Here is a 17237-nt window from a genome sequence, read left to right on the forward strand (position 1 = left end):
ATATAAAAGGCTATGTTAGGAGCCGGGCGCCAGTGGCTCACGCCTGTAATCCTACCTACTCAGGAGGTTGAGATCTGAGGATCATGTTTCAAAGCCAGCCCAGGCAGCAAAGTCCATGAGACTCTTATCTCCAATAAACCACTAGAAAACCAGAAGTGGTGCTATGGCTCAAGCGGTAGAGCGCTTGCCTTGAGCTGAAGAGCGCAGGGACAGTGCCCAAGCCCAGAGTTCAAGCCCCATGACCGACCAAAAAAAAAAAAAAGGCTATGTTAGCAGTTTAGGGGGGGCTATGGAAATGACATTATTCTTGTCTTTGATATACTGATGATATATTAGGAGAATGGAATGATAAGATTTGTATTTAAAAAAACAACAACACCATAACACCTGGCTGAATATGAACTGAAGAGAATCACACACAAAGCACTGGGAGGGGGAGACAGAGAGAGAGAGAGTTTAGGTGAAAGAATAGAGGCAGGTTTCATGGAAATGTGGCATTTCAGAGGGGCCTTGAGTGACAGGCACAATGTCAGGGAGGCAGTGGGGGAGGACATTTCAGAGAGAAGCAGTGTTTTAGCCAAAGTGCAAGATTTAAAAATAATAATAATAGCTGTGCAAAAAAAGGAAGAATCTATAAGAAACACAGTTTCCATAGGAGAATACATCTTGGTTAAAATGCGTTTCCATCTAGGCAGCTGTTGCCTCTGTCTGTCTGTCTGTCCATCTGTCTGTCTAACCTCCAGTAGAGGATGCTTCAGTGATCTCTCCCATATCTTCTACTCTTGTGGTATTTAAACTATAAGGAGGAGCTACGGGGCTTGTCTGTTCATTTCTCCCTTTAATGATCGGGGTAGAAAGTATTATTAGCCTTGTTTTATAACCGAGTGTGAAACAAAGGTGCAGAGAGGCAGAACTTTCCCAAGGTCACAGGATGAGCCAGCTGGAAGGAAACCTTAGACCAGTTCTGAGAGAGGCCGCGTGGGCACATCTGGGAGAGGAGCCAGCATGTCCCCTCTGTGTGTCCACACAGCCCCTTCGCCTGGGGACACAGCCTGCTCCAGACATTATTTAACTCATCCTCTGCGCCCCACCATGACTGAAGGCATGCGTACTAGACAGGCAGAAGTGGCACCAAAGGAGGACATGTAAGAAATGAGCTATGTGACATGTGGACAGAGACAGGAGGGGAAAACTGGGAGAAAGTGAAGGAAGGAGGTGACATTGTCCAGGAAAAATTGTACTCATTACCTGGCTTATGGAACTGTAACCCCTCTGTAAAACACCTTAATAATAATATAATTATTTGTAAAAAGCAACAACAAAAGAACAAAACAAGTGCAATGCCTGAGCAATGAACCCAGGAGCCAGTAATCCACGCAGGAGAGTCAAGTCAGTAGTGGCCAAAGCTCTTGGATTAGACCAGAAGCTAGCTAGAGAGGTTGAAACGTGGGTCAGGGTCAGGTGTTTTTACGTTGAGTTCCCAGCTCTACCACGTGGCTTCTGTTTGAGTCTAGGTGCTCATTCAACCACTTTGAACCTCAGTTTCCGTGTCTGTAAAATGAATACACATCTGGATCTGCAATGCATTTTTAACTGTGTAGAAAAAGAAATCAAGCTGGCTGCTGGTGGCTCAAATGCTTCCTAGTCAGCAGGCTGAGATCTGAGGAGCACAGTTCAAAGCCAGCCTAGGTAGACAGATCTGAGAATCCTTATCTTTAATTAACTAGCAAAAAGCCAGAAGTAGAAGTATCACTCAGGTGGGTGAGTACTAGCCTTAAGAGAAAAAGCCAATCAAGAGGCTAAGTCTGGGCTGGGAAGGTGGCTCCGTGGTAGAGCGCTTGCCTTGCCTGCATGAGACCCTGGGTTCAGTTCCTCAGCACCACATAAGCAAAAAGAAAAAAGCCGGGAAGTGGCGCTGTAGCTCAAGTGGTAGAGCGCTCGCCTTGAGCTGAAGAGCTGAGGGACAGCACTCAGGCCCAGAGTTCAAGCCCCATGACCGACAAAAAAAAAAAGAAAAGAAAAAAGCCGGGAAGTGGCGCTGTAGCTCAAGTGGTAGAGCGCTCGCCTTGAGCTGAAGAGCTGAGGGACAGCGCTCAGGCCCAGAGTTCAAGCCCCACGACCGACAAAAAAAGAAAAAAGCCGGAAGTGGTGCTGTGGCTCAAGTGGTAGAGGCGCTAGCCTTGAGCTGAAGAGCTGAGGGACAGCGCCCCGGCCCAGAGTTCAGGCCCCACAACCAGACCCCCCCCCAAAAAAAAGAGGCTAAGTCCCTGAGTTCAGGCTCGAATACTGGCACCATAATAAAATTAAATGAATAAAGAATTTTAGCCCAGTGCTGGGGTTCATGCCTTTAATTCTAGCTACTCAGGAGGCTGAGATCTGAGGGTCATAACCCAAAAACCAGCCTGGGCAAAAAGTCTTTGAAAGTCTTACCTCCACTTAATCAGAAAAAGCCAAAAGTTGTAGCTCAAGTGGTAGTGTGATAGTCTTGAGCAAAAAAGCTAAGGGACAGCAACCAGACCTTGAGTTCAAGCCCCGGTACTATCACAAAATAAATAATATTTGAGAAGATAAGAGAAAAAGTTGGGATTGGCATACAGCCAATAGGAATGGATGAATTGGGAATGGGAGTGGAGAGAGCTGTGTACTTGGTGCATTTTCTGTTTGGAATTACTTGCTGTAAATCAGCAAGTAAATAAATGATAACAGTGAACATAACCTCACCAGTCACAATGAGATAAGTATCTCTAGTGAGTGACTGCCAAAGGTCATCTTTTATTTACAAATTACTTGTGTCCTGTAGCAAAAAGAAAAAAAAAAAAAAAAAAGAAATGTGAGGCAGAAAACCGAGAAATAATGGGAGAAACTATTAAGAAACTATCCAAGTGTAAGAGTTAAATCCCTCGCAAGATAATGGATGGGGCAGAAATTGTCTCCGAGCTACAATGTTGGGGACCGAAGTCACTCAGCCTCCTTGGGCTGCTTCCCTTTCTGTCAATGAAGACTTAAAGACTCATCTCCTAGATTTGTTCTGAGGACAAAAGGAAAGAATAGCTTGAGATGCTGTGGTGAGCCCTGATGGTGACACATAGTGGGGTCCACAGCAATAGGATGGGTCACTGTACCCCACGAGATACCATGTCCCCAGCTGCTGCAGCTAGGTTGCTCCCTGGGGTGTCTAGAAAGAGTGATTTGACAGAAAGAGCCAAGAGGGCGCATGGGAGAACAGGCAGCCTGGACCTGCGTGTGCACCCTCCAGAGCAAGACAGGCTTTGCAAGTTCACATACCTGTGGTTCAGTTGGCTCCCGGCTCTCCTGCCTTTGCCCCCATTGCTATTTACCCTACAGCAGCCTTTTGTAGCAGATGTGTTTAAAGAGCCATAAACTCAGCAATGATAGAGGGGATGTGTTTGCTTTCCACAGGGCTTCCTTGTTCCAATCAGAGGGAGCTTACCTCCACCGGGCCTGCTTGCTGTTATTTCTATGGGAAGCCTCACGTCCCCGGCCATCCCCCGCCCTTGATCCGCTCTGACTCCAAGCAGGACCTTCCAAGCCTGTTCTGCACCTGCCTGGCTGTCCTGGAGGACTGCATGGCTTGTGGATAGACGGGTGGGGGAATAATACAGGGAAATTCAGATCCAAAACCAGAGGGCTTCACAACTAAGGAAGCCCTTTGCAAAACCATTTCCCAAACCAGAGAAAAAAAGTATTTTGCTGTTAAACTTCCTAGATAACTACCCACCACCCTGTCTCCTTTTGCTCTAAAATCTCAATTTGACACTGTTTTTTTTTTTCACATTACCCAGACTTGAACTCAGTGCTGTACACTCTTCCTTGGCTTGCTTGCTTGCTGCTCTATCACTTGAGCCACTTCTCCAGAATGGCTTTTTGCTAGGGTTTTGTTTTTTGTTTTTGTTTTTGTTTTTGTTTTTTGAGATAAAATCTAGCCAACTTAGTCCAAGGTCACAGTATCAGCTCCTGAGACTGTGCTGTGGCCCTGACCAGTCAGTGTTGGAACCGTCTCCATAAAGTTGCTTCTTGGTTAACCAAAAAAAAAAAAAAAATATATATATATATATATATATATATATATATATATATATATATATATATATATAGCCAACTTTTTTGCCTTGACTGGCTTTGAATCTCAATCCCCAGATCTCATCCTCCCGAGTAGCTAGGATTATAGATATGAACCACCACGCACAAAAGTTACGACACATAAGCACTGACCCTGCTCCTAACTTCTTGTACCTTCATCCATTTTTCTGTGACCAGCCAAATCGCATTCCATCAATTCAACAAAGATTTATTGAGCTCCAGGGTCACATTGCAGAGCTCTGGTAGTTTGTAACAGAATATCTTAGAGAGACAAGGCCAAGATTTCTTGTCTGTAAAAGGAGTCTAATAATCATCCCTCTCTCTCAGGATTGCCATAGGGATCAAACACAGAGGGATGTGAAGGCCCTTTAGAAACTACAAAGTGAAATGCACATGCTGATGGCTGTTACTTTATTGTTATCATGTACGAGGCACTATGTCACTTCCCCAAGGAGGACTTGAAAATGAATAATCTCCCTCCCACAAGACACCCACAACATTATGAACTACTCAAAGGACTATGAAATAAAGCAGAAAATAATAAGGAAAGTTCAAAGGCCTATATATAGGAGCTCCAAAAAAGAAAGAATCAGGAGGTAGGGGTCAGGACAGACTATTCATCTAGGCCTCAGGGGAGTACTGAGGGAGGGGCTAATGGCAAAGTCCCCTCTGAAAAGCTGTTTATGGTCAAGGGTGACTAAACTATGTGGCATCTGAACACAGAGAGCCTGAACAACGTGTGGAGAGGGGAGGCACTAAATCTTGGTATGGATCTTGAAGAGTGGGTGGAATTCAGGGCAGGGAGAAGAGGAAAGCCACTCCCTACAGGCAAGAGGATGTGAACAAAGGCAGGATTTCTGCACTGGGAGGGTCTGGGAGACTCCTGTGAAGAACAGAGTGGGGATCCCGTGGGCTTCTTCTCCTTGTTCTCAAAGCCAGACCAGGCTCCAGGTCTACGTACACTGCTGGTTGGATCAATAGTCCATTCAGGGCTCTATATTTGGACAGGGGCCCGAGGGGAGACTGGGGGGGGGGGCGGGGAGAGATCTCTGCTGTTATTGTCTAGATGGTTCTTTAGTGATTAGGAAGATAAATTATAATAACCCATTATGGAGCAACCATTCATAAATTTTTATTAACCCTGTCTGTAGCTCTAGACAAAAGTCATCCAAAAAAAGGGACCATTTTAAAGGAATGTTATATAATCCAAAGCTGCTCCCATGGGTCCTCGGATGACTGATATAGAAATTATATAAAAAGCAACACTGGAAACTTCTTTGTTTAAGAAAACCCAAAACCTATACAGACTAAAAGTAGGTCCACGGTTGCCAAAAGCTGGGGACAAGATTGAGAGGCAACTGCAAACGGGCTCAGGGTGCAGAAGTGTTTGAATTCATGTGACATTGGGTGATGTGCATATGCTAGCTCACAAAGCTGCTATTTTAAAAGGCCTATGCAAATGCTTTCTGCAGTCCTTTCCCATAAGAATGTATGCTTAGAACGAATAACAGCTGGGCATGGTGCCACATGCCGGTCATCCAGCTACGTGGGAGTCAGAGGCAGGAGGATCATAGTCTAAGGCACCAAAACCCTATCTGAAAAACAAAACTAAAAGCAAAAGGCCTAAAGCAAGTCTCAAGTGGTTGAGTGCCTGCCTGGTAAACATGAGGATCTGAGTCCAATTCCCAGTATAAAAGATAGAGGGGGATGGGGGGAAGAAGGAGGATCAGAAGGAAGGGAAGGAGGGAAAGAAGAAGGGAGGGAGGGAGGGAGAAAAGAAGGAAGGAAGAGAAGGAGGGAGGGAGAGAGGAAGGAAGGGAGGAAGGGAGGAAGGAAGGAAGGAAGGAAGGAAGGAAGGAAGGAAGGAAGGAAGGAAGGAAGGAAGGAAAGAAGGAAGGGAGGGAGGGGTAAAGAAAGGGAGGGAGGGAGGGAAAGAAGGGAAGGAAGAAGGGAGGGAGAGAAAGGAGGGAAGGGAGGAAAGGAAGACTCAAGACCTGCCGCTTGACAACTGTTTCAAAGACAGGATGTTGAAGTTGAAAAGGAGAAGGGAAAATACAAAGCAAGACCCCTTGGTGAGATGTCTGATTATGGGAAATGATTCTGAAAATGTTCTGCCTGATGCTGGAAGGCCAGGCTGTGGTAGCCAGCACTGGTGCCAGTTAGTTTGAGCTGAGAGGTAGAGAATCACCCAACACTGAAGAGCTCAAGCGAAGGCCTCAGATGTTGCAGAAGGTTTTTAAATGTTGGAGTGCCAAGACTTTCTGGTCCATTCTGATGTACATGATTATGTACATTTAGGTGAAAGGTTCGATACAGGTTCACCCTCTACATTAAGAAAATGAATTTAACATCAGAAGCTTGTTTCATTTTCTTCCCAAAAAGCCTGTTTGTTCATACTTCTAAGACCAACTACTAAAAAGTGGCTCATAAACAACGGAATTATTTCTCACAGTCCTAGAAGCTGGGCAACTCAAGATCAAGGCTCTGGCACATCTGGTGGCTGGTGCAGACTGCTCCCCTTGTTCACAGATGGCAAAGGGGGTGGAAGAGGTCGTTGGGCGTCTCCTTTACAAGGGTACTAGTCCCATTTATGAGGCTCTACCCTCTTGACCTAACAACTTGCACAAGGTCCCCCTTCCTAAAGCCATGGACTTGGGATAAAGTTTCAATATATGAACTTGGAGTAAGGAGGACACAAAGATTTCTATGACAGCGTTTGACCACAAAATTATACAAAAAGATCAAGCAGCCAGACAGCCAGGCACTAGTGGTTCATACTTATAATCCTAGCTATTCAGGAGAATGAAATCTGAGGATCACAGTTCAAAGACAGCCTGAGCAGGAAAGTCTGTGGGACTCTTAGGTCTAATTAACCACCCAAAAGCTGAAAGTGGAGCTGTGGCTGAAGTGGTTTAGAAAGCCAGCCTGGAATGAAAAAGCTAAGGAATAGAGAATGCCGAGGCACTGAGTTCAAGCCCTAGGACTAGCACACGCACATGTGCATGAACACGCACATGCGCACACACATAAGCAACTAGGAAGGAAAAATGGATATCAATAATTAATGTTCTCTTCATTCTTCCAGAGTGTTTTGTTTTTGTTTTTGTTTTGTCAGTCATGGGGCTTGAACTCGGGGCCTGGGTGCTGTCTCTGAACTCTTTTTGCTCAAGACTAGCGCTGTACCACTTTAGGCCACGGATCCATAACCAGTTTTTGAGTAGTTAATTGGAAATAAGAGTCTCACCTGCCCAGCAGGCTTTGAACCATAATCCTCAGATCTCTGCCTCTGAGCAGCTAGAATTACAGGCATGAGCCACCAGCGCCCAGCTTTTCTAGAATTTTCTTAGTATTCTCCAGAGGTGGAAGCTGAGTTCTTTGGCATCACAGAGGCATCGTGGAACCGGAATGCCCTGCCAGGCCTTGCTTCAGCCCGCATCCATTCATCCCTTCCATTGATACCTTTCCTCAGATCTCTCTTCCTGCTCGACATGCCTTCCTTGGATCTACACCCTTGTGAAAGTCCTGCCTGCCCACTGCACCGCACCTCGGGTGTTTCCTGCCGCCGGTGGAATAACAGCGGCCACCACCAGCCACAGCATCATTAAGTTATCTTCTAGGGGGGACACCTGAGGAGGTTTGCCTTTGCAGTAGTTGGGCAGTAGTCTTAGAAGCAGCTTGAATGTCGGATGACAAGATTGGCGGTAAGGAAGAAATGAAAGGAATATTGTTCTTCTGCAGTTCAGGGAGCCTCTACCAAAAGAACCTGCCTCTACACTTATTTTTTTCCTCCAGCTACAAGTTGACGCATTAAAACTTAAACTTGGTGTCACAGGCAGCCGATTCCACAGTGTTCGGATGTGACTCTTCCAAGGACGTGTGTTTGTAAGCTTCCACAGACAGACCGGATGTCATTGTGCAGAAGCAAAATCTGGTGGGATCAACATAAGTAGGGGACTTAGAGTAAATAGCCTTTGGACCTTTGGAACGGCCAAGACCCAAGGAACAGTATCTGAATAGCCATGAGAAGCATGTTTATGGCCTGGGAGGGCTGAATCCATTTTTTCCACTTTGTCTAAATGCAAGTGTCTGTCAGCACCAGCTCTCTGTCTACAAACCCGGCGTGTGGTTCCACCAGGGCCATCAAAAGTCCTCAGAGGTTGGGTACCAGTATCTCATGCCTGTAATCCAAGCTACACAGGAGACTGAGATCTGAGGATCACAGTTCAAATCCAGACCAGGCAGGAAAGTCTTTGAGTCTCTGACCTTTCGTTGGTCACCAAAAAGCTAGATGTGGAGCTGTGACTCAAGTGGTAGAGCAGCAGCCTTGAAAAAAAAAAAGCCCGATGGGTAAGATGGAGCTTCCGGAAGCAGTCTTCTCATTTGATGAACTGCATGGCAAACCTACCTCCACGGGTACAGGATCACCACCTACATGATGGAGGACGGGAACTATCAAAACCCACTGCAGTCAAGTTTGGCATTTAGCACTGCACTGAGTTTACAATGTACCAGGCCCATTCTCCTCTTCTTTTCCTTCTTCTATTATTGCAGAGAAGCTAAATTAAATGTTATGTAATCACTACATGAATAGGGGACAGCAAAGTTCATCTAGACCACAAATTCTCAACAAGGGAAAAGTTTCTTAATTTTTTCGTGCCTCTTGTATTGCTGATTTCAGTGGTATGATATGTCTTTGAACTTTCATTCTGTGTGTTTGATCACATTTTATTAGATATTAGCCTCTTGATAATTTGGTGCATGTTTTTAGAGCAAATTTTATGCTGCAATTTGAATAATGACGTAGTTTTGAGATGGGTTCGTGTGTGTGTGTGTGTGTGTGTGTGTGTGTGTGTGTGTGTGTGTGTTATCACAGTTTGAAATCAGTTTCTTGTGATTGGTAGGCTGATGCTACACCACTTAAACCACTTCTTCAGACTTGCCTTTTGCTCTGTATTAAAGTCTCTAAAAGTTGTCTTGCCCAGGCTAGCTTTGAATCTCAGTCCTCCAGATCTCAAGCTTCTGAGTAACCAGGATCCCAACTTTGAACCACTGGCACCTGGCTGAGAAAGGGTCTTGATACATACAGCCCAAGCTGGCCTCTAATTTGTGACTCTCCTTCTGCCCACCTCTTTCCAGATACTGGCAATATAGGCAATTCACCACTGCACACAAAGAGTCACAGTTTAAAATACATAAATAAATGTGATGGTTTTGAAAATTTTAGAGACAAAATGTATATTGGGGGTTGGAGGCATGGTTCAGAAGATAGAGTGCAACCCAGTGTGTGAAAGCATCAGATATCAAATTCTAGTCCCAGTCTGCAACAGAAAGGGGGGGGAGGGGAGAGGAGAGCAGTGAGATGTATATTAGGAAAGATAAGCTTCTCACCCTAGACTTTTGTGTGAGTATGTACCAGTCCTGGGGCTGGAACTTGGGGCCTGGGTGGTGTCCCTGAGTTTCTTTTGCTCAAGGATAGTGCTCTACTACTTGAGCCACAGCTCTACTTCTGGCTTTTTTGGTAATTTTATTGAGACAAGAGTCTCATAGTTGGGTCGTAGTGGCTCACGCCTGTAATCTTAGCTACTCAGGAAACTGAGATCTGAGGATGGCAGTTCAAAGCCAGCACTGGCAGGAAAGTCTGTGAGACGTATCTCCAATTAACCACCAGAAAATCAGAAGTGGAGCTATGGCTCCAAGTGGTGGAGCCTTGAGCAAAAAGAGCTCAGGGACTGTGCCCAGGCCCTGAGTTCAAGTGCCATGAACAACAAAAAAGAAAGAAAGAAAGAAAGCATCTAATGGACTTTTCTTCCTGGGCTGGCTTTCAACCGTGATCCTCAGCCTCCTGAGTAGCTATTATAGGTGTTAGCCCCTGGCCTCTGGCTCACCCTAGAATTTTATCTCACAGTCACTAATACCTACTTCCAACGTAAGTTCTGTGGCCAAGTATCTGAAATATTTGTCCAGCGAACTTCTATGTTTCAACCTATATCTTTGTTTGTTTATGCTGGGCACAGCATCTTTTAAATAACAGAAGTAATCAATCATAACCCAGAAAAGGAAAATACACATCTCAGAAGGCCTAAGGGTCTAAATTTCCTGCTCACTCCTTGTTTCTTTCTTACAGTTTGGTAAGATAAGAACTACACACCTTTCTCCAGGAATGAAAATAACACCATCTTCAACAACACTAGGATTGTTTTATACCAGACCTGCCTGCCCCGGAAATGCCCCCCCACTACCCTACAACAGGCTGTGCCATTGTTCTACCCAGACCCCAGAAAGGCATAGAGCTGGCCTTATCAGAGAAGGAAAATTGCCTATTCCAGACTTCCTTCTGGGTTCTGCTGTGTTTTGCCTTTCAAACACGAAGTAGTCAAAAACCCTGTAGAACAGATATAGCTAGTACATTCTAAAGGGCACAGAGGTCTTTTAAATGTACATAAGCGTAGATTATACTTGTTGGGAAAGGCAGGAATTGACCATTGATTCTGTTACAAAGGGATTGTTGTTGTTTTGGGTTTGGTGTGGGGTTTTTTGGTGCTGGGAATGGAACTCAAGGCTTCTCACTTACCAAGAAACATATACTTTTCCACAGAGCTATCCCCCCCCCCATAAAAGGGATTTTCTCTTACAAGATTATAGAGTAATTAATTATTTAATGGCATAAGGGGAAAAACATGTTATGAAACAGGCTGATTGTAAGTACTAGGTTGAGGATGAATTCACTTTTGATTTTAAAAATTAAAAAGTATACACATGCATATAAAAGCCTGAAAGTTATATACCAAGATGTCAGCACTGATGAGATTTTTTTTGAGGGGGGAGCAATTTTTCTGTCTTCACCACGCTGTTCCAAATGTGACAAAGTTACCTGAGTCTGTGACAAGCAGTCATCTATTGGCTCTAATTCTAGAGGATGACTAATCCAGATTCCGCTCCTCTCGCCTCCCAGCCCTCAGCTCCTAAATGTTACCCTGAGAAGAAAAACAAGATTTTTATTTCTCTGGGAAAGATAAATTCTTAAAACTTGTTCCCTTGGAATTTATCCCTCGCCAGAACATGCTGACATAGAAGTGATAACAGTTAAATTTAGAAAGTTCTTTCTCGAAGCAAAGAATACTCAAGCTGAGAGGAAAAACAGAGCTCAAGGGGTCCTGTTCCTTCATTTCACAGAGGAGGAAAGAGAAGCCCAGGGAGGCCAGCTGGGTTGACGAAGGCCTCATGGGAAAACTCACTTGCTGTTATTCACAACTAGCCAGAGAGTGTAGACGATGTGACCAGCACGTCCGACTCCAAGTGCCACAGAAAATGAGTTCCGGCAGGGACAGGGGCAGGAGTGGCAGAGCCAGTGCCAGAACTCAAGTTCCGCCCCTTTCCCCACCCCTCCCTTCCATCCCAGCCCACTCTTTCTGCAGGGAGCATTAGCAATTCAGAACCAAGCACTCTTGGTTCAGGCCGGTAATGCTAGCAACACAAAGAAGCTGAGATCTGAGGCTAGAGGTTCAAAGACTGTCTAGGAAGAAAAGTCCTTGAGGATCTTACTTTCAATTAGCTAGCTAAGAGCTGGAAGTGGATCTATGGCTAAAGTTAGTAGAGTGCTATATCCTTGAGTGAAAAAGCTAAAGGAGAGCAAGAGGCCCTGAGTTCCAGTCCCAGTATTCACACACACACACACACACACACACACACACACACACACACACACACTTTTGGTCAGTCTTAGGGCTTGAACTGTGGGCCTGAGCGCTGTCCCTGAGCTTTTCAGCTCCAGGCAAGCACTCTACCACTTGAGCTACAGTGCTACATCTAGTTTTCTGGTGGTTAACTGGAGATAAGAGTCTCATAGACATTCCTGCCCAGGCTGTCTTTGAACCATGATCCTTAGATCTCAGCCTCCTGAGTAGCTAGGATTACAGGTGTTACAAAAAAAGGGACAATTTTATGAAAGGACAATTACCTTCATAGTTCCTGCTGGAAGGAGTGGAAAGGCATGTAGGGGGAAGTTAGGTTACCAATGTGTCCTTATTCATAGACTATGCCCTGCCCTGGGCCCTGTGGGACATGGGTCTTGAGTAACTTAACCACCTTGGGCAACAGGAGCATGTTGGGAGCTGGAAATGGTCACTGTGGCTACAGGACAAAAGGTGGGCTACCAGCTCAGGGAGCCCACCAAGACAAACGGAAAACCAGACAAGCCCTAGAATCTGGCTTTCCAGATTCCATTGCACACTTGCTTCTATAATAGCTGTATTTATTTTGGTTCCATGACTTAACAGGAACAGTGGCAGGTAAAATGACATGAGTCACTTAAAGCCTATCAGTTGGAGAAGTAGCAGCCTTGACAGGGAAAAAGTAGAGAGAGGCAGGCACAAAGCAGGCAGGCACACATGTGTGTGCGTGCGCGTGCACACACACACACACACACACACACACAGTCGTCCTTACCAACAAATCTTGGCAAATAAAATGAAGCCTGACAACAGAAATTTCGTGTGTTACTGAATCTAGGAATAGCTCCATGATTGAGCATGCCTGTCTGTCTGTATGCATGTAGTATGTATGTATGCATGTAGTATAGTATGTATGTATGTATGTATGTATTTTTCTACAGAGTGTTAGGCATTAAACCCATGGCCTTGAGTATAAGAGGCACAAGATCTACCATGGAGCTATACCCCCAGCCACTGACAAGTATTTGTTTCGTTAAATCCTTCAAATAGAGGGCCAGGCCATTTGAGTCCGTAATCCCAGTACTCCAGGAATATCAACAGTTTGAAGCCATCCTGGGTGACATAGCAGACTGCCTCCCCACACCAAACAAACATTTCCTAGAGAAAAGTAAGCAATGCTTTCCCATCAAGAGTTATTTGTCACGTGTGTTATCCTGGTAGGTCTGCTTCAGCTTTGGAAGACTTCCCAAAACTTCTATCAATATGCGTGGCAAAGGAGTCTCTTTCTGCCCTGGAAGGGACCACAATTTTATGTTACATATAAAAAGGCTTTTGTGAGAACCTTGCCTGATGGTTCAATGTTAGTACAACAAAGACTGGCGCTAAAAGCTCCAGAGAGTGTGTGGAATCAGCTTTCCTTGGAAAGGGCAGTGTATGTTGGATAGCAAAGGGGACTGTATGTTGGATAGCAATGGCTACCGCCTTGGGGTAGTTAACACCCAGGCTGATGTGACCTTTGAAGTCTCCAAGGCCTGGCCGGTGGGAGTCATCTTCTCCACAGGTAGGCTCTTCTAAGACTTGTCCCTCAGGGATATCCCCAGGAAAAAGTCAGTAATGTCAGATGCCTGATGGGGCTAGGAGACCCAATGGATCGCCGTGCATTCGATCTTCATGTCCTGGGCCAGGCAGCCTAGTGTAGAGACAGGACTGTCACCCAGCACTGGGTGTTTTCTCAGAGAAATCTCCCTCCTTCACCCTATATAATCTTTATCTTCATTTTTATGGGAAAGTGATGATGAGCCATTTAGAACAATCACATCTCAATATATCCTTATTACCTATTAAAAGCCTTGATAGACATGATTTCACAAGTTCTCTTAACATTCGTGGCCCAAAAAGGGATACATTCAGATAGGCATACCCCTATTACACAAGGGGATGTGGAAATACAGAAATAAAACTCATAGAACACTAAAAATTAGCCAAAATTGGAATCCAAGTTCTTAAAACATTGTTATGAAAAATTTCCAACAACCTGAATAGAATTTGTGTGTCTGTGTCTGTGTGTCTGTGTGACTATGCTGGTACAGGGGCCTAAACTCAAAGCCTGGATGCTGTCCCTTAGCTTTTTTTTTTTTTTTTTTCGGCTGTGGGGCTTGAACTCTGGGCTTGGGCGCTGTCCCTCAGCTCTTCAGCTCAAGGCGAGCACTCTACCGCTTCCGGTTTTCTAGTGGTTTATTGGAGATAAGAGTCTCATGGAGGGCTGGGAAGGTGGCTCAGTGGTAGAGCGCTTGCCTTGCATGCCTGAGGCCCTGGGTTCGATTCCTCAGCACCGCATAAGCAAAAAGAAAAAAGCCAGAAGTGGTGCTGTGGCTCAAGTGGTAGAGCGCTAGCCTTGAGCTGAAGAGCTGAGGGACAGTGCCCAGGCCCAGAGTTCAGGCCCCAGGACCGGACCCCTCCCTCCACCCCCCCAAAAAAAGGAGAGTCTCATGGACTTTCCTGCCCAAGCTGGCTTTGAACCACTATCCTCAGATCTCAGCCTCCTTGTAGCTAGGATTACAGGTGTGAGCCGGCTCCCTTAACTTTTTCACTCAAGGCTGGTCCCACTTGAGCCACAGCTTCACTTGTGGTTTTTTGCTGAGTAATTAGAGATAAGAGTCTTATAGACTTACCTGCCAGGCCAGCTTTGAGCTATGATCCTCAGATCTCAGCCTCCTGAGTAGCTAGAATTACAGCTACCAGTACCAGGCCATAAGTGTAAGATTATAATTATAATGCATCCTCATGTACCCCTCATGCTTGCATGTGTGTGTGTGTGTGTGTGTGTGTGTGTGTGTGTGTGTGTGTGTGTGTGCCAGTCCTCAGGCTTGAACTCAGGCCTCAGAGCTGTCCCTGAGCTTCTTTTGCTCAAGGGTAACACTCTACCACTTGAGCCACAGCTCCACTTCTGGCTTTTTGGGTGACTAATTAGAGATAAGAGTCTCACAATTTCCTGGCTAGGCTGCCTTCAAATCATGGTCCTGAGATCTCAGAGGTCTGCTGTGTAGCAAAGACATATAAACATGGGCCACCAGCCACCTGACAGTTTATATATTTTTAAGTTAAAGCTATGTAGATTGTAAGGCACAAATGTTACCAGGATCCTGGATTGTTTTTCTCCCTAAGATCCCATCTCTTTCAGCAAAAGTCTGGCTCCATGGCCTACTGAATGTAAATCCTATTGACGGATTTCCTGCTGTTTCCTAGCTGAGGTGAATCATCGCTCCCTTGATTTAGGTTTGGCTAGAAGAGGAGGTATTCCTTTGTTCTCGGTCAGAGACCATATAGAATACCAAGCCTGGCTGTCCCATTGTTAGCTCTCACCAGTGACAGCCAGTCATGCCTCCTTCACACTCTTCTCTAGGCCATTGGCCAAGGGCCTCCCTCCCTTTAAAGTAGAAGCTAAGCACCCTTGGCCTTGTGGGATTTCCCAGGCAGTCCAGCAGTCTGAAGGCTCACCACTCTGAGTTCAAGTCATTGTATAGGGATTTGATAGCTCATTTGTTTAACCCTACTACGTGCCAGGCAACTATATGCCTAGGTTCATCTAAAAAAAAAAAATCAGAAGTTACAAAACTCCCCCCTTTCCATGTTGGAAAAGATCTTCCGTCTCCAAGCAGGAGATGAGTCAGCAGAACAAGAAATTCTCCTTGCACAAGTCCTTCAGATCCTGTGGGCTGGGCGTGTGTGGTATCGAGTGAGGGAGGGCTGGGCAGAGAGGGAGGGCTGAGGAGAGGGAGGGAGCTAGTTTCTTTTCTAGAATACTCTGAGAGGTGAACAATGCAATGCCTGCTGGCTGGTGAGGTTAAAACTGTGGACACACATCTTGCCAATAAGAATTGTCCCAACTTGTTTGGTGCTTTCAAAGAAGAAACAGGACAAGTAAGGAATGTCTCCCATGGCTTCAGAAGGTGGAGGTCAGAGGCATGAGTGTGGATGAACCTGAGAGCAAGCCCGACTTCCAGGGAGGTTGGAGGAAGATTTGAATAGAGATGGGCTTGTGATTGCCATTAAAACCCTGGCTGTATATATCCCTTACTGGAAGATCAACACAGCTGTCCTGATTCTTGCTTCCAGCAAGAGAAAAATGCAGGCAAAGAACCAAAAAATCACAAAAAATAAAGTCCAAGAAAGCAGAATTTGCTAGGGAAAGAATATATCTTCAAAAGATAGAAAGCAGATCAACTCTAGCATGAGAAGAATAATGTTTACAACCGCACAAGTTTTTATTGAAGGTTGGGGGCTTATGGCATTAAGTCCATTCCCAGGACCAGCCCATGGGAGAAAGGGCACTGTTAGGTGACTCAATTTTTAGGTACAGTGCCATCAGTCTGAGGGAGAGAAGATTTACAGTCCAGCTGACCCCTAAGGTGTGGCTTAATAGGACCTCAGTCTGTAGGTTGTTTTTATGGTTTTGTTTTTGTACTTGTACTAGGGTTTGAACTCGGGTCCTGGGTCCCTCAGATTCCTGAGTAGCTAGGATTACAAACATGAGCCATCTGGGCCTAGCTGGACCTGTACCTTTGCTTTAAATTCAAGGTCTATTGTTTCAGGCACTGTTTCATGTCCATCCATTTAGTCTGGAATAAAGCCATTGCTAATCCCTCAGGTGGGTGGGGGACTTAAGAACATTTTGTAATATCCCATGACACAGACAGGCTACTGATCATCTGTGAGTTGGACAATGGTGCACTCTTCTATTTTAGGTTCTTTTAGCATTGCTCCTGGTGAAATGCTACCTATGAATACAAGCGGGCACTATGGTGTGGATTACCAATTTGCTCTGGGGATGTAAGTGTCAGTATCTGAAGCCGTGATCTGGCCCCATCCCTGTGCAGGTGCTCCTTCTAAATGACAGACTCTGGTTTCTGCGGGCCCCAGTTTTCTCATCGGCAAAACAGAAAGCACTAAATCCAACAAGCTCTTCCTTTTCTGAATCCTGTAGCTTGGTGCCAAACCACACTCTCCCCTTTCCTTCCATTACCTTGCCTAGATGGAGAGAGGGAGCTGGGGGTGGCTGCTAAATAAATCAGGACTCTAAAATAACCAGCCCATGGGATTTGTGCGCTCGCGTGTGTGTGTGTGTGTGTGTGTGTGTGTGTGTGTGTGTGTGTGTGTGTGTGTGTCTGCACTATTAGGTGGGACAAGGAAGCCGCCTTTGTGGTATAAGGGGGGAGCATCATTCCAGCTCTGGATGTTTCTTGGCTTTGAAGAAAAATGTACACAGCCAAAAGAGGAGTGAGATTTTATATATGAGAAGGAGGTGGGGGAGGAGTGAATGAGCTGAGATCCCAGCACTGAATTAAAAAGGGATGAGAACACAGTTCGAAAGGGAGGCTGAGAATGAGCCAAGAAATAAATAAAAATACGCTGGGGCTTTTAAACAGGGTGTAGCCACAGCCCGTTAAATCCTACTCTTCCACTCTG

The 17237-nt window shown here is 45.4% G+C and overlaps 1 long non-coding RNA gene across 1 annotated transcript in view; it reads right to left on the reverse strand.

Moving 5' to 3' along the window:
- LOC138823071 (uncharacterized) overlaps positions 1–11396 on the reverse strand; it is a 50292-nt gene extending 38896 nt beyond the window's left edge. The window contains exons 1-2 of the long non-coding RNA XR_011370731.1: positions 11337–11396; positions 10973–11075 (exon numbers count right to left, since the gene is read on the reverse strand). This is a non-coding gene — a long non-coding RNA (uncharacterized lncRNA). The remainder of the gene's footprint in view (positions 1–10972; positions 11076–11336) is intronic.
- Positions 11397–17237: the final 5841 nt, after the last annotated feature.

This window comes from Dipodomys merriami, unplaced genomic scaffold (assembly GCF_024711535.1).
Source record: "Dipodomys merriami isolate MVZ:Mamm:240054 unplaced genomic scaffold, mDipMer1.0.p SCAF_12, whole genome shotgun sequence".
NCBI classification, from domain to species: domain Eukaryota; kingdom Metazoa; phylum Chordata; class Mammalia; order Rodentia; family Heteromyidae; genus Dipodomys; species Dipodomys merriami.